Source organism: Peromyscus eremicus, chromosome 5, assembly GCF_949786415.1.
Source record: "Peromyscus eremicus chromosome 5, PerEre_H2_v1, whole genome shotgun sequence".
Taxonomy (NCBI): domain Eukaryota; kingdom Metazoa; phylum Chordata; class Mammalia; order Rodentia; family Cricetidae; genus Peromyscus; species Peromyscus eremicus.
In genome coordinates, this window is record NC_081420.1 from 119,682,934 (window position 1) to 119,701,325 (window position 18,392).

At 42.3% G+C, this 18,392-nt stretch overlaps 1 pseudogene; it reads left to right on the forward strand.

Moving 5' to 3' along the window:
• The first annotated feature begins 7,562 nt into the window (after window positions 1–7,562).
• LOC131910759 (large ribosomal subunit protein eL42-like) lies at window positions 7,563–7,884 on the forward strand (annotated as a pseudogene).
• Window positions 7,885–18,392: the final 10,508 nt, after the last annotated feature.

Below are 18,392 nucleotides of genomic sequence, written 5' to 3' on the forward strand. Positions count from 1 at the left end.
CCTGAGAGGTATAAATGGCCATCGAGTGGGCATCTTCCCTTAGTGGTTGGTCTATATGAATAAGTAAGACTTTTGTGTTTTACCACCTTGCCGAATTATTGATTTCAGTAATTTCAGTATGGCTTTTCTTTTTCAGAGTTTTTATGTATGTACGTCATTTATGAAAATGACGTTGGTCCTTTCCATCCTGATCTCAGTTACTCTTTACTCTTGGTTTATTGTGTTGGCTTTGGATGAATAGGAGGGAATATTTTTGTATTGTTCCTAATTTTGAAAGAGGTATTTTCAATATTCTCCATTTAAAATGATATTTTAGGAAGCCTGGTGAGATGGCTCAGTGGGAAAAAATGCTTGTTGTGTAAGCATGAAGATCTACATAATTTATTAATAAGTTTTTATTCGACATCTGTTGAAATGATCACATTGTTTCCCTCCTTAATACATTTTTGGGTAATTTATATTTATGTATTTTCTAATAATAGTTAATGCATTCCTGGGATAAGCATACAACTCAGTCATGATGTATTTTTTTGGACATGTTAGATTTGGTTTGCTAATATTTTATTTAGAAATTTGCATCATATTTCTAAATTTGATTGCCTTTTCTTTTGATGATCTCTTTTCTTGAATCTTTCTGTTTTTGGTTCAGTGTCAAAGTTGAACTGCCCCATAGGATGTATTCCCAAGTTTTTCATTTCCTAACATTTGGTAAAGGTTGGGCATGTATAGATAGATACATTTTGAGTTACATTTAACATGTTACTATTTTTTCTAATTTTAATTTAAAAAATACACTTTCTATTTTCAAATGTGTCAGCTGTGCTGTTTATACCCTCCTTTCTACTGGAACAACTTTGTTCATTAACCCACCACTTCCTGCTCAGTGTTATGAGATTTGTTTCTTAGTGTTTTCAAATTAAGCCTTGGTTCTATGACCCTTTCTGCTCTTGTGCTTATGATCTCCATCTGCAGCCTTGCTCTGCTCTGCTTCTGGATTATTAGTTGGACGTTCTCCGGATTCGTTTCCACTCTGCACTTTTTTCTATTGTACTTCCCCACATGCTCATTTCATTCTCATTCCCCAAACTATTTCTGTTTTGTTTTGTTTTTCTGAGAAGGGTTTCATATAACCAAGGATCAAGCTGGCTATGTAGTTAAGAATGACCTCCTGCGTCCAGCTCCTGGGGCTGGGGTTACAGGTATACACAAACGTACCTGGTTTTTATTCTACGAGTTTTGAAATGTACATGTTTTGATAGTATAATCAATTCTGCGTTTTTACTTTAATTTTAACTTTTGACTGTGCTTTGGTTGTCTAATTTTAATTTATTTAATTTCTAAACTACTAATAATATCCCACAATCCAATCCACATGAGTGTGTATTTTTTTTCCCCTACAAAACCTAAATAACTTGGAGTGGAATTAGTCTCAAAATAATGTTCAGCAAGAAAAACTGTCTGATGTGACTATTGTCCATTTTGTTGAAAGAGTTAACAAAACAGAATATATCATTTTTTAGGTTGAAGCAAGCAAGGCTCTCATGATTCTTTCCCTCACATGGTCAATTATTCTAGCCATGACACTGACATCTCCCATCAGTCCATATTCACTAGAAGTCACCAGGAGTCACTAGGAGAGCCGTGGAGCAGTCAAGGCTTAGGATCCCCTAGTGACTATGCTGTTTGTCCTGAAAAGAGTGGGGCCTTGAGTCTATGGGGCCCAGAGCTAGAGAAGAGAGAAACATGTTGTCAATGAGAATAACAATAGATCGGACTACTGGTTTTCACGTGCTCCACCTACTGCAAAAATACTATAGCTCCCTGACTGAACGCATTTTCTATATCTGAAAAGAAGTCCCCAATTCCTCCATATTAGTGCCTCATTGCTAGCACTGAAGTTGTTCCTATAAGGAGTTATTCCAGTGTTCCATTACTTCTAGACAATGGCATGGCCCCATGTCACAGGGCTAGTCTCACATCTCCTTCACTATGGAGACCTGCTGACTACTGTCTTCTATGGGATTCCCTAATGGTCTGTATCATTGTTCTGCACATTTGTTGGACATTACCTAGGTCTTTTTTTTAAAAAAAAAAAAAAAAAAAAAAGATCCTGTTTTTGGTGTGGATATGTGTGTGATGTCACATGTGTGCAGGTGCTTGTGGAGTCCAGAAGGGGCATCAGATTCCTAAGAGATGGAGTTATGGGCAGTTGTGAGCCACCTGATGTGGGTACGGGGAGCCAAACGGGTCCTTAGGAAGAGCAGCCAGTGTGCTTAACCACTGATCGTCTCTCCAAGTCTAATCACTGGAAGACTTTTAACAACTGAGCTATGGCACTGTGCCAAGCATGCTGGCTAGCACTCAGTTGTGATGTCTCCTTCACCTACTGAGCAGGAAGAGTCATTCTCAATCTTCATCCTAACTTCCTTGTTTTGGGGTTGCTCTCAGTACCACATACAGAACTTCAGGAACTCTGAGAGGTGGATGCCATGGTGGATCTTGGTGCATACAGATGGACTGGAAGAGGAATGTTGTTCTTCTAGTGGAACTCTCAGCCCTCCGACTGGGGCTCAAACTCTTTCAGAGTCTCTCCTGAGCCTAACCGTTCGGCTGCTTTTCTCATGCCAGTTCAAAACACACCCTCGTGCGAGTTCTAACCTACACTCCTCTACCGTGCACTGTCAATGCCTTCTTTTGAAAGTCGGCTCAGCAGTCCCTTTTTAGACTCTCAGCACATTCGCCTTGAGACCCTTCATGCTGCCATTCCTGTAGAGAACAGTGGAGCTGTGCACTGTAGGAGCTTTCTTCAAACGCGCTCTCACCAATTTCACTCTCCTCGCAGCTCCTGCCAGCTTCCTTCTCTAGCCCCCCACTTCCTGCCACCATTTGGACCCATCACCTGAGGCTCCCGTCAAGAGCCCCAGCCACTGTTCTGAGGTGGATTTAGAGGAAGACGGTGTAGGGAGTTGTAGTTCACCTGGACTTGAAAGCAATGTTTCTTAAGCCTTTCTGATCTTAAGACTAAACCCAGGCTGTTAAAGACAGGCTCCTAAAGGCCAGCGCCCCCAGGCTCCCTGAGGGAGAAAGGCAGAAGTCTGCTACTGTTGTTGCTGCTGCCCCTGGAACAGGACGGTGTTAACAGCTACGGTGGCTGGGCTGGAGGGCTAGCTCAGGCAATGATCCCACTTACACGTCTGTCCTCTCATCCCGGTACACCTAACTTTGCCTTCTCTTGTCCATTTCCTTTTACATTTTTCTCCTTTTTTAAATAATATTTTATCTTTGAGATTATGATAAAATTACATCATTTCTCCTCCTTTCTTCCCTCAAAGCTCTACCATGTATTACCCTACCCACCCCCGCTCTTTCAAATTTTCGCCTCTTTTTAATTAATTATTGCTGTTAGAAACGTATGTGTATATATGTATATATATTCTTAAGTATATAAGTATCACCCCCTTAGTCCGTGGTACTTCCATGCGTGCTCTCAGGGCTGACCACTGGGTATCTGATAGGTAGGCTCTTCGCCGGGGAAGCTATTCCTCCCACTCTTCGCTCTCCTTGGTTACCTGTAGTTCTTTATGTGGGGTTGAAGCTTCGGTTGTCCACTGGTGTCCTTGTTTAGGTCATGCCTAGGTAGCCATGTGATGAGACTTCATGGGTGTAGTTTCTGACATTTCTGAGAGACACACTCTCAATCTTCCTGTTCTCTCTCTTACAGTCTCTCCGCCCCCTCTTCTGCCATGATCCCTGAGTCTTGGCTGTGGTTATGTTGCACTTTTGATTTGTTTACTGCAGGCCTGGGGACTGAGCCCTTGACCAGGCAAACATTCTGTCACTGAGTTTGGCCTTGTTTCTAAGCCGTTGTTTCTATCTACTGAATAAGATTCCTTGATCTACGTCCACTATCAATAAGAGAATCTGTGCTTATCCGCAGCTCCCACCCTAACAAGCACTTCAGAGAAGGTTTTAAAAAAAAGGAAAGAAAGGAAGGAGGAAGAGAGGGAGGGAGGGAGGGGAAGAGGGAGGGAGGGAGGGAGAGATCAACGTAATTTGTCTTTTCTAGGAACCTAGATCATCCTTCTCATTTGTTGAGAATATTACTTATTCAGTGAACTTTCAGTAAATGAGGACAGATAAGAGAGATCCAAATCCTGTGCTTTCCAAACAGCTGTTGGTAACAACCCTGAAGAAGAGTTAGAGATGTAGTTGTTTTCTTACCAACGATGGTGACAGCAAGACCCAGCATTTGTCCCAGCAATCCTCAGATGACTTACAACCAGGCTTGGGAAGACTCTCACTTATCTGGATCCACTCCCGGGAACACCCTGCAGACAATCCTGATTCAAAAGAAAGTTTTGCAACAAGCAGGCTCTCCCGTGCATGCTCCCGGGGACAGTCCGGCCAGAATATGAACCAGACACAGTTTAGAGGCCTCAATGCACGTATGTAAAGGCCAGCTGTCATGCTCTGCGCTGCAGGTATTATTCGAGCCAGGCACAGGCTCTCCAGTCATTTCTGGCTGGCCCCAATTTGTTGCCTGAAGGTGGATTGCAGAATCTCTGATGTATTGCCAGAGGGGTCACTGGAGGGTTGTGTTTTTCTCAAAGGTACTGTCACCTTCCTGTCTCTGCCCATAAGTCATAGCTCTGAAATGCAGGTACTGGCAAAAATGACTCCAGCTGCCCAGGGCTTCTTATGACAAGTCCCTCAGATCTTCTGCCATCTATCTAATAATATGTGGGGAAACTGTGTGTGTGTGTGTGTGTGTGTGTGTGTGTGTGTGTGTGTGTGTGTAAATACTGAGTGCAGCACCAACACTGGAATCTAGATTCGTCAGGGGTTTTGTTAGAAAGTCATAGTCACAGCTTGACCCAGTGGAGCCCTGCTTCCACCAATGGGGGGAAAATCCTATTGGTTAACATTAGAATGTTCTTGCAGGACAGAGGCAAGAACAAGCTTCAGATTCTGTGTGTAGATGTTCCACTCGGGTGCAAGTAAAAGCCAAATTCTAGTCTTCCCTTTGCTTGCCTGGGGATCCAAATACCCGGCCTAGAGAAGGCATCTTTTCTTAATTGGTCAGTCAAAAGGAGAGGCAGCTTTGCAAACAGTCAGGGATTTGCATGGGTGTCCCCTTCGCTGATAGGGGCACTCTGTGTGCTGACTGTGGCCTATAGGAAGAGGGAAGTTGTGCTGTTATATCTAAGCCTCGTGACCATCCCAGTGAATTTCTTGGTGATGGGAGGGAGACAAGCACAAGTTTGCTGAACTTATTCTCTGAGATTTTCACACATGCATACATCACGTCTTGATTCACTCCCAATTCCAGTTCTCCAATCCCTGCCGTCAGCCCCTACCATCACATCTCCAACTTAATGAGCTTTTAATTTTTTAATGACCCATTGGGTCCAGTTAGTGCTACCTGTGTGTGCACAAGTGTGGGGCCATCCCTAGGACCTGGGAGACCCTCCAGCTGCCATCCCCCAGAGAAAAGCGACTCTCCCTTCCCCGGCAGCCATTGACTGCCAATGTCTCCTTAGCAATTATGCTGCACACACATTTAAATGCTTAGCATTCATCACAGGTTCCGGCCTCTCTCTTAACTTTTGACACAGAAGAACCTTTGGAATCCCTGGAGGCAAATTTTAATTTGTACCAAGTGTTCAGAAAGAGACTGCCCCGCAGGTAGACAGGTGTTTCCTAACGCAGGTGAGCCAAGCCTCGTAGTGGGAGCAAGGCAATTTGTGGCTCTCAGAAGAGGCCATATTTCTCAAAGAGTACAGGCCAAGAGGTGAAATTGTTCTCTTTCTTCATTTTCTAGTGTTTAACTAAAATGTCAGCTTTTTGTATCTGTGAGCAAATCATAGGCCGATTGTTTTCCGATGCCATCTAACCTTGCTCTGGGTGTCTGCAAGCCACGTAGACATGGGACAGCTGAGTCTCCTCCTGCTTTCCTGGAGAAGTCGTCCATAAACAGAGATGTTTCTAAAACAGCAACACTGCATTTCTATGAATCCAGTGTTCTTTTCTTTTCTTTCTTTTTTTTTAAATTTATATAACATTTTTACTTTTTTTTTTTTCTGATTTTGGTTTTTCAAGGCAGAGTTTCTATGTATAGCCTTGGCTGTCCTGGAACTCACTCTGTAGACCAGGTTGGCCTCGAACTCACAGAGATCCACCTGCCTCTGCCTGGTGAGTGCTGGGATTGAAGACATGTGCCACCACTGTCTGGCAACATTTTTACTTATAAAAAATGACACATCTTAGGGCTGGAGAGATCTGACTGCTCTTCCAGAGGATCTGGGTTCGATTCCCAGCACCTGCATGGCAGCTCACAACTGTCTATAACTCTAGTTGCAGGAGGTCCGGCGTCCTTTTCTGGCCTCCACAGGTACCAGGCACACACATGGTGCGCAGATAGATATGCAGGCAAAATACCCACATACATAAATTAAATAAATATAATTTTTTAAAAAACGACACATCTTAACAGAAAAACACTCTGCTAAGAAAGTAGCGCACACTGTTACCTGTATTACCGACCTAGCTCTCAGCTGGGCTGATAGAGTCTTTCTCTACAGTGTATCCACTTAGACCTGGGGAGAAAGCCTCATCCAGGAGTCACACACACAAGAGGTGTGAAGTACTGTTGCTTAGGAAAATCTCTCCTGGGCTATGGAGAAATCTTGGGCACACACACACACACACACACACACACACACACACACGCACGTAAAAGTAAATGGTCTCTTAAAATCAGTTAACATATTGCATAGAAAAACATTTTAAAGAATTCTACATAAATTTCTGATTACAAAACAGTTCTAAGCAAACAGAAATAGGAGTACATTTTCTCAGTTTGATAAAGAAAATCTATAAAAAAACAAACAAACAGGGTTTCTCTGTGTAACTATGGCTATCCTGGAATTCACTCTGTAGACCAGGCTGGCCTTGAACTAGGAGATCTGCCTGCCTCTGCCTCCTGAGTGCTGGGATTAAAGGTGTGGGCCACCACTGTCCAGCTAGTATAATTCTTAATTGTAAAATTATTAATACTTTCCCCCTTAAAATCATGAATAAGTCAAGGACACCTGCTCTCACTAATTAACATTGTATTGAATGTTTAAAATCAATTTCATAAATTGATTTTTAAAAAGGTATCTAGATTGTAAAGGAAGAAGCTGATGTGTCCCCATTTGAAGAAGACATTGTTTACACAGAACTAATGAGTGATTTAACAAACTTGAAAGATGTGATATGAATGTAAATAACTTAACTTTCTTTCCACATACTATAAATGAACAATTAGATATTAAAATTTGTAAAGTATTGTTCATTACAGCCTTAAACAATGTGAACACTTAGGGTTCCATATCAAACAACTCATCTAAGTCCTATACACTATAAAACATTAGGTGCCAGTCATGGTGGCATACGCCTGTATTCCCAGAAGCAGGTGGATCTCTGTGAGTTCAAGGCCAGCCTTGTCTATATAAAGAGTTCCAGGCTAGTCAGAGCTACACCTTATGTTAAAAACTTAGGCCGATATTGCTCCCGCCAACATGGTGAATGTTCCTAAGACCCGCCGGATGTTCTGCACGAAATGTGACAAGCACCGACCCCACAAAGTGACCCAGGACAAGAAGGGCAAGGGCTCTTTGTCTGCCCAGGGAAAGCGGCGCTGTGACAGGAGGACAGAGCGGCTGTGGTGGGCAGACTAAGCCTATTTTCCACAAAAAGGCTAAAACTACAAAGAAGACTGTGCTGAGACTTGAGTGTGTTGAGCCCAACTGCAGGTGGAAGAGGATGCTGGCTAGTAAGAGATGCAAGCACTTTGAACTGGGAGGCAACGACAAGAGAAAGGGCCGGGTGATCCAGTTCTAAGCTGATCTTGTTATGAAGACAATAAAATCATGAGCTTGTAAAAAAACAAACAAAAACAAACAAACAAACAAAAACCTTGTAAAACAATCCTGAACAATAAAACTGTATAACACTTACAAACTAGAAGGAATGTTCAGAAATAAAAAAAAACCTCAATATTTTAGGGCTGGAGAGATGGCTCAGCAGTTAAGAGCACTGGCTGCCCTTCCAGAGGTCCTGAGTTCAATTCCCAGCACCCACATGGTAGCTCACAACCATCTGCAATGAGATCTGGTGCCCTCTTCTGGCATGCAGGCAGAACACTGTATACATAATAGATAAATAAATAAATAAACAAATCTTTAAAAAAAACCAACTCAATATTTTAAAGATGTCAGTTCTGAAATTTCTCTATTGATTCAATCAACGCCAATCAAAATCTTACCAGACTTTTAAAAATTAGAATTGTCAGGATGTGGAGGATACAGCTCAGTGATAGTGAGTTTTCTTAACATCTGGGAAACTCCAAGTCCCATTCCCAGGACCAAAATACAATATGTGCACACAAGCAAAGTCCCTTTTGCCATGAAAGATAACATGGGCACTGGTTCTCGGGAATAAGTTGTAGACATCTCTGTGTGCTCTGACATCTGATGAAGGACTTGCATAGAATGAATAGAAAGCTATCAAATCAAGTAGAAAAAAACCCTGCCACAACCAAATGAAAGAGGAGGCAGAGGATTTTAATAAACTTGAGGTATACAACCGAAAAAGTACACGGATGACAAAACAGAAACAAACATGAAAAGATGGTCACCCGCCGCGACCCTCGCAGCCTTGACCTGCGCAGCCTCGACCTGCGCAGCCTTGACCTGCGCAGCCGCGACCCGCACAACCGCCACCCGCACAGCCTTGACCTGCGCAGCCGCGACCCACACAGCCATGACCCACCCCGTGACCCGCACAGCCACGACGCACACACCGTGGGGGTTGACCTCGCTGGGGCAGTGGGGATGAACGTCTTCACATCTGCACACCAGGCACGTTACAGAATCATCTCTACAGCCTCTAAGTTCATTGTCTTGATTGTGCTCATGATTCCACAGATGGAAGTATGTCCATTTATCAAATTTTATACTTTAAGCAGGTGTGGGTAATTGTATGTTAAGTACACTTCCATAAAGCAGTTTTTTGTTTGTCTTATAGGACTGGGGACTGAACCAAAGACCTTGCACTCGCCTATGTCCTCAGCTCCCAGGGTCTCATAAGTAGCTAAGACTGGCCTCAAGTTCATGGCTCTCCTGTGTTAGCATCCGAAGTGCTAGGTTTATGGGTGTATACCACCATGCTGGACAATAAGGCTATTTTTTGTTTCATTAAGTTTGTTTCTGCATGTTACTTAGAAGGCTACAATTATTCACTGGTGTATCAAGAGCAACATGAAACCGTCAGGTGGTCCAGCATCTTCAATTTCCAGAGGGCCTGCTCTCACATGAACTGTTTAAGTCTAATTACCTGTCTCAACACAATTGTAATGAATTAGTCCCTTGCATTTTTAACATGCTAAAAATACTTTTTATCCTGGTGCTCTTCTCTTATATCCAACTATTTGTGAAAGAAGGACAATTAACTTTTACCTGTGCTGTGCCACTGGATATGGTAAAGAACATTAGAAACAAAAGGCAAATATAGTCTACCTCAAAACAGAAAAAACAAAGGGCAATTTGATGTACAATTAGGATTATGTCGGCCTGGTTTTGTGCCATAAATTGGATTTCTTCTGCCTTCAAGAATGGTGTTTTAAATATTTCAAGCCTGGAGCTAGAGAATTCACTCAGCAGTTAAGAGTACTTGCTGCTCTTGCAAAGGATCCTGATTTGGTTCCCAGCACCCACGTGGCTGCTCACAACCATTTGTAAATCCAGTTCCAGGGAACCTAACACCTCTTCTGATCTCAGAGGGCACCAGGCATGCACATGGTGCAGACACATACATACATGTAGACAAAACACTTATACATGTACAAGAAATCAATCTCTAAGAAATTAAATAGTCTCAGCCTGACAAAGAAGGTGAGTGTTCTGGGTACTTTTATGTCACTTTGACACTATCTGTAGTCATCTGAGAGGAGGGAACCTCAATAGAGAAAATGCCTCCAGAAGATCCGGTTGTAGGCAAACATGTGGGACAGTTTCTTAATTAGTGATTGATGGGGAGGCCCCAGCCACTGTGGGTGGTGACATTCCTGTGCTGGTGGCCCTGGGTTCTATAAGAAAGCAGGCTGAGCAAGCCATGGTGAGCAAGCCAGTAAGCAGCGCCCCTCCATGGCCTCTGCATCAGCTCCTGCCTCCAGGTTCCCACCATTTGAGTTCCTGTCCTGACTTCCTTTGATGATGAAGTGGGTGTGTAAGCCAAATCCACCCCTTTCCCTTCAACTTGCTTTTGGTCATCGTGTTTTATCACAGCAATAGCAACCCTGACTAAGAAGGTAAGTATCTCACTTCCACATCGCCATGGCTTGCATTTATTTGGTGCTGTGTGGCACATTGACAAGGCAGGATAGAGCTCACTGATGGCTATGGGAAGTCACCTTTCTGGAATGAAGTCCTGTTATCTGTAGAATGAAGGTGATGCTATTTCCCTAGGGTGGGTTGCTCTGAGGTTGCAATGAGCTGCCTCTTAAAGCTCCCTCTTATAACATTTTCTAGATGCCTTTGACTAAATCACATCTGTTGATTTTCATGGCAACTTTGATTTCAAAGGAAGCATGCCAAAAAATATTAAATGAAGTAGCCATCATTTGAAATAAGTGTTCAATCACTTTTGTTCAATCACTAATTTGAACAAAATCTTATTGCTGGAGAATTATCAAACCTGTTTTGCTGTAGACTCGGCTTATTTGGCCTTAATCCTACCTGCATTTCAAGTAATAATTCAATAGTGGCATCCTTTAAGCTTCTCTGTGGGCAGTTTTGCCCATACAGACACTACTTCAGACTGCTTTTTACCCTATGGCATGTCTATGGCAACTGCTGTTATACCTGATATAAGTACCTTAAAAGGAGAAAAGACTTGATTTGGTTCATGATCTGAGATAGTGTGTTGTGGAATATTATTTCAAGGTGTGTTACTTTTGTTTATGCTCTGGAATGTTTGTTTAATGATGCAAAGATGTGTTGATTAAATAAAATTCACCTGAGGTCAGGAGGCTGAGTCAGCAACTAGCTGACAGGAAGTGGTAGGGAGGAGCTAGGTGAGAAAGGGTTTTTAAGGAGGGAGGGGTAAGGAGAAGCATGAGGGCTTTTTGGAGGATGTGAGCAAGGAGAGGAGCTGAGCTACTTGCTATTCAGCCTCTGAAGAGCAGAATTCCACCTTAACCTTTGAATCCTGAGTTCTTTAGAGGGAGAGAGATTTAGTTAAGTTCCCTTTGTAGCTTTGCAAGAGTTGAAGCTGGAGGGAGCAGATTTCCCTCTGGATATGGCCCTTGTGGCCTAACCACTGCTGGGAGTGGTGGAGTTGCAGTTGCTGATCCAGACAGCTGTGGCTTAAAAGGCAGCAAACATTTTAAAAAGGACAATGTTTGGCACCCAATGTGGGGCATCAAATTGTTGGATCATTGTTTTTTACTCCTTTTTGGGTGGGGTGTGTATGTGCTACCCAGCTCCCAAATAAATCACACACAGAGGCTTATTATCACTTATGAATGCCTGGCCTTAGCTTGACTTAGTTTCTAGCCAGCTTTCCTTAACTTAAATTATCACATCTACCTTTAGCCTCTGGGCTTTTCCTATTCTCTTGCTTCTGTAAATCTTACTCTTACTCCATGGTTTGCTGGTTGTGTAGCTGGGTAGCTGGCCTCTGGAGTCCTCCTTCTCTGGCTGCTAGATCTTTTTACTCCTCCATCTCTTTTTTTTCTCCCCAGATTTCTCCCTCTCTATATATTCTCTGGCCCCCAACCCTGCCTATCCTTTCTCCTGCCTTGCTACAGGTTGTTCATTTCTTTCTTAGACTATCAGATGTTTTACACAGGCACAGTAACACAGCTTCACAGAGTTAAGCAAATGCAACATAAACAAAATAACATACCTTAAAATAATATTCTACTACAATAATGGTTTCATTCTGTGGTCAGTTGACTCCACTGCTTTTGGGGCTGTGCAGGTCAGAACATTGCAGGGGGGTGCTGTTCCTCTCAGAGTGTCTGAAACACAAAGACAAGGAAAGGAAGAGGCCAGGGTCCTAATGCTCTCTTCAGAGGCAAACACATGACACACTTTCCTTCCACTAGTCCTTCCCTCCTAAAGATTGCATTGCTTCCCAATGGCACCAGAGGCTGGAGAACAAGCCTTTAGCATATGGTTTTGGGTGCCATCCAAGATCTCAACCTTAAAATATGGCTATGTGTCTTTGATGCTAATCTGAAATCTTTTACGTAAATGTATGCTTGTTTAGGCATCATGCACTTTTCACTAATGTAACTGTCTGCTGAAAAGGAGAAATAACTATTTGTTGCACAGCTTTGGACTTGATCTGACTGGAGCAACAGGGAATGAAGAAACGACAGACATAGGGAATGTAAAGCTAGGACTGGGCGGTCCGTGTGCTCAGGTGGAGTCTGCTGGCAACAGCCCAGAAACTCAGCAAATTTATCCTCTACAACAGAAGCAAGGAGGTAGGTTAGCTGATCTCAGTGGGTGATCTTTGTAGGGGAACAGTCTCAAGCTGCAGTCATCCAGGAGGAGGAAGCTGGGGCAGCGCTCTCTGCACATGCTCGTTTTAGGTGAGGGTCTATTGTTCATCAACATCCATACCGGGACCAGGGGAAGTTCTTGCCATTCCTCTGAGCCTGCCCCAGGAAGGCCTGACCATCCCTGTGAGCCTGAGGCATTGGTGGCCTTGACATGGCTATGCTCATGTCAGCAATGCACATTTGCTCAGGGCTTTATCCACTCCCCACAACCATTTACTAGTAATCCTCAATATACAACTATAGGCTGGGCGGTGGTGGTGCACGCATTTAGTCCCAGCACTCAGGAGGCAGAGGCAGGCAGATTTCTCTGAGTTTGAGGCCAGCCTGGTCTACAAAGTGAGTTCCAGGACAGCCAGGAGTGTAACACAGAGAAGCCCTGTCTCAAAAAACCATAATAGTAATAATAATAAAACAATCTGAGGTGGTAAATTCAAAGTTAATTATAAGAATAACTCATAAATTTATTTCTGTATCATAAGAAGGACTGAGTATCAAGGTACCTGTGTTCTCAATGGATGTGCTGTATGACCAGAGAGGGACAAAAGAGCATATCCTCTGATTTGTCTGTCATCTTAAAAGTCTCCATGTATCATCACGTATCTCAATGGGATTTTTGCTTGTTTGTTTGTTTTGGGTTTTTTATAGGCTAAGTGTAAACTCCTTTTGTTTTGTTTTTAAATCAGATTAAACTGGCGCTGTGAGAAAGTAACACAGTATTTTCATGGCAAGGGCTTTGTCTTTTATTTTAAATAATAATATGTATGTTTTCCCATTGAAATTGGTACCCCAATATTAATGAAGTGAGTATTGTCAAAAGAATGCTTTGAAAAAATTACATAGATAACCTCAGCATTTATAAAGGTAATTATCCTGTCAGGAAGCTATCCACCTAAATATAGTGTTTAAGTTCACTGCAGGTCATCTCTGTTTTAAAATAAGACAATGCAAATTACATAGAATTTACAGCAAACTGAATGCAGTAGTTATTCTGCTCCCTTATCCCAGGACCAAGAATTCATCAGAACCACAGCTAGCACTTTGGTGCAATTGCTCAGAGATACACAGCTAATAGCATCATTGTTCTTTTCCACGAAGCATACAACACATGTTTTGCCTACAGGTAAGGCCTAGCTCCTGATAAATTTGGAACATTAGAGTTCTTTGTTGTAAACTATTTTTCAAACAGCTCACATAGGATTCATTTTTCTTTCGTCATGTGATGACTCTGAAACCCTAACAAGAAAAAAATGACCATCAATAAACGATGTCGGTGTTTGATGTCTTTGGAAGGCAGGCAGGCAGGCACGCATGCACACAGGCACGCATGCACACATGTGTGTGTGCACACACACACAGAGAAAAATACTTAACTGAACATTTGTCATTTTCTCTCAGACTTGGTGTGTGGTCGTAAAACACTGAAGACACAGCAATAATCAAATGTTGACAATCAGATTTAGACTTAGTGAACATTTTAAGTGGCCAAAATGAAATATAAAATCACAAAACATATAAGAAAGACCTGCTTATGGAATGCAATCTTAATTTGGGTGAGTTATTTTGTGCATCATGAGAACCCATCCTACAGCTGATGCTGGCTTTCACGTAAAGAGTTCACCTCAGGGAAGCCAGTCTTTAGCCAGAGCCCTTCCCTTTTCAGATGGTGCATCTGGACTTTAACAAGCACTGCTGACGGGTCCCTGATGACTCGTTGGCCTCAGGTTGTCCTTTGTCATTTTGACTGGCTTTGCATCCTCCGATGTTCAGCTAAATGTACAGGGATTTAGAGACATTTGTGCTCTAGAGATTCCAATAACTGATCCAGGGAACGTCTGGTCATCCTGAACATAAACAGCCACCACTTCTCCTATTTCTACAAATATTTGCAACATAGTTTCTGGCTACACACAAGACGCATTCTCAAGCGAGCGATACACAAATGTTTCCATCTCAAGTAACCAAATGATAAGGTTTTATGCAAAAGAGAAGATGTTTGCAGCTCCCCTTTCACTGAACAATTTGGAATATGCCTGCAAGTATTGAGTACTTACTAGATACTAACCAGAGACAGGAAATGCTATCGTGCCGTTCCAGAAGCTGTGCTAGGCATGTGCACGTGAAGCTCTGACTCCAAGCCAGTTGACAGTGAAATCCCTTCAGACAGGCGCAAGCACACACCTGGCAAACTGTGATGTGTGCCAGAGCGAAGAAAAACAGATAACCAAAATGTTACTGCTTTTAAGAGACAGTTTTTCTGTCTACTGATAGGATCATATATTTTGTCTAATTATGCCAAAGAACTGTTTCCCCTAATTTAGGATGAATTTGATGACAGGTTTTCATATTTCACTAGGTGATCAATTGTTGACCATTCCCTTGAGCCTCTATGGCAAATAACTCTTTGTCCTGGCAACATTAAAGACTTTGGTTTCTTAACACAACGGAATTAATTATAAGAATCAGATATGCCTCCTAATTTTAAAGAAATGTGAAACTGGACAAAAATGTAACCTTAAAAATAATTATGTAGGCCAATAAGATTGGTAAGAAACACTAAACCATTCGTTAAAATACTTCATGTACGGAAAATCACAAGTTCAAGGCCATCCTAGGATGCTTAGTGAGTTCTAGGTTATCCTGGGGTAGCTTGATTCCTTATCTGGAAAAAAAAAGAAAAAGAAAAAAAGGCCAAAATATCTCCTGTAGGCTATAATGAAGGAGAAAGATAAAGTATTAAATTTGGGGGATTTCTTACTGATGATGTAGCCCTGAGCTGGTAAGCAGGGAGAAATAATTGATAGGTGGGATCTTTAGGAGGGAGAAAAGAGTGGAATTACAAACAAAAGCTGACCAATCAGGATAAGAAGAAAAAGAAAAAGAAAAACAGAAATTGAACCAGCGGGAAAGATCTGAAGCATAAGCAAAATCAAAGGACCCTGTATGACGACCTCAGTCTCAGCACAAATGAGATGGTCATTTCTGGGGCTGGGCCCCTCTCAGTCCAAACACTCCTGTCCTGACCCCGCCCCCCAGGACCTCAGAATGTGACTGAATTTTGATACAGGATATTTTAACAGATAATTGTTTAAAATAAGGATATTTCATGGGTCCTAGTCCAGTCTGACTGGTGTCCTTATAAGCTGAAGAAATCTGGCCATACGAGGGGACCCCAAGGACAGAGATGCAGAGAGACAACCGGGAGCACATGGGGATAAGACAGCTTTGTACAAGGCAAGGAGAAGACACCAGACCTCCAGGCACCTTGATCTCAGAGTTCTAGCCTCCGGAATGAGAAAATAAAGATCTATTTTTTTTTTTAAATACTGCATTTATTCAAGAAGATAGATGGAAACGTGAGCATTATGAGGGAGAAATGAAAAAACAGGAAATGGCCCAAATAGAGTCTTTAGGGATAAAACATAAATTCTGTGGAAAATCACAGTGAATGGAATTAACAATGCAGTAGATATTGCAAATGAAAAAATAGTGGACTTGAAGCTTGGCACTGGAAATCATTCACATAAGACAGAAAAAAGAGGAAGGATATGAACAGAATGTCAGTAACTCATGCTGCCCAACACACTTGAAATTGCAATTCCTCTTCCTCTCTAAAAAACAGCCTAGGTTAAAGGGGGAACAGAAATTCTATTTAAAAAATAATAATCAAATAAAAATAAAATAATAAATTTAAATAAATAAATAAAATAAAATTTCCTAAAATTTACTTTAAAAGATTTCTAAATTTGATGGAAACTATAAACTCAGATTCAAGAGACTCACCAAGACCCAAGCAGAAAACACGAAGGGAACTTTAAAAGGCACACATTCTAGCTTGTTTCTCGTTGCTGTGATAAACACCATGGCCAAAAGCAACTTGGGGAGGAAAGGGTTTTTCATCATATAGGTTCAGCTCGTCATTGAGGGAGGTCAGGGCAGAAGCTCAAGGCAAGAGCCTGGACACAAACCCTGAAACAGAAGCCAATGGAGGATCATTGCACACTCTCTTCCTTGCCTAGCGGAGGCCCACAGTGGATAGGCACTCCTGTATCAATAAACAATTAAGAAAACACCCCATTTGCAAAGCCCTCTTTGGAGTTGTTGGTCAGAGTTAGCCAAGAGTCTCCCCAAACATTACAGGCTATGGCCATTGCTCTTGGTTGCCTCAAAGAGGTGGAAGGTGAGTGAGTCCCTATTGCTGAAGACACATGCCCTTTAGACACAGGACCCAGAGGCCCCAAGCTGGAACTGACTTAAAGGCCTCTTCCCCAAGGACTAGCTTTCATGGTACAAGAAGGCACCATGCCAGCCTCCAAAGGAGGGAAACAACCAACAGTCCTACCCAGCAGTGACACCTAGGAACCACACCAGCCACCAGCATGGCATAACCCTAAGGGTGAAGTAGTTGCATGTATATCTCAGCAGTAGCCAATAGCTTTCTAATTGGACTTAGGGCCCACTCAACAAAGAGGAAACCATGCCTGGGTACTAGAAATCTAGACAACTACCCAGGGCTAGTGAAGCCATGGGGAGGAGAACCTATAACCACCACTTTACTAAACCAGGGCAATCCTTAATTGCATTCTAAATATTTGTCCTTACACCCACAGATGAGTGTGGTCCTCATCCCACATTAAGGAAACTTCTTTGTGTAATAGATAGCATTTCAGAAAACCACAACCAATCAAAATGTAGAGCTGTGGAGCCCAGTGGATACATCCACAAAACAACTCTTGACCCTAAGACTCAGGTTATCACTGTGGAAGAGGTAGACAGAATGATTTTAAGAGCCAGAGAAAGAGGAGTTTACTTTGAGATTATGTCTCCTGGTAATGTCAGAAGCTATTTACATAAAGTCTCATAACTTGACTGCCTAAACATGACCTAAACAAGGACAACACTAGACATGTTGAAGTGGACAAGGGAAAGCCCACAGGCCTCAGCCATACACAAAGAACTAGAAGGCACTAAGGAAGGCTGAGAGTAGGAGAAAGTGTCTTCCCCAGGGAAGAACACAGTTATCCAACACCAAATGGTCAGCCCTGAAAACATATACATGTAACATACAGATTGAGCAGGCTGTATTCATGTATTTAGGAGTGTGGTGTGTGTGTGTGTGTGTGTGTGTGTGTGTGTGTGTGTGTGTGTATGTGTGTATGTGTACCAATTAGTAAAAAAAGAGGCCATCAATTTTAAAGAGAGCAAGGAGAGTTATACAGTAAGGCTTTGGGGGAGGGGAAGGAAGAAATGGTGTAATTATAATCCCAATAATAATAAAATATTTTTTTAAAAAAGAAAATTTTCAGCCAGGCAATGGTGGCGCATGCCTTTAATCCCAGCACTTGGGAGGCAGAGGCAGACGGATCTTTGTGAGTTCGAGGCCAGCCTGGGCTACAAAGTGAGTTCCAGGAAAGGCGCAAAGCTACACAGAGAAACCCTGTCTCAAAAAACCAAAAAAAGAAAAAAAAAGAAAAAAAAGAAAATTTTCCACTAACATGCTCACAGGCCAATCTGAGGTTTGCTTCAGTTGAGGTTTACTGTGGGATGTCCTGTATGCTGTAAAAATATGTTGCTATGATTGACTGATTAATAAAACGCTGATTGGCCAGTAGCCAGGAAGAAGTATAGGCGGGACTAGCAGAGAGGAGAATTAGGGGAACAGGAAGGCAGATAGAGGAGACGCAAATCTGCTGTCCAGGGAGCAGCATGTAAAGGCAGCAGGTAAAGCCATGGAACATGTGGCGATATATAGATGAACAGAAATGGGTTAATTTAAGATAGA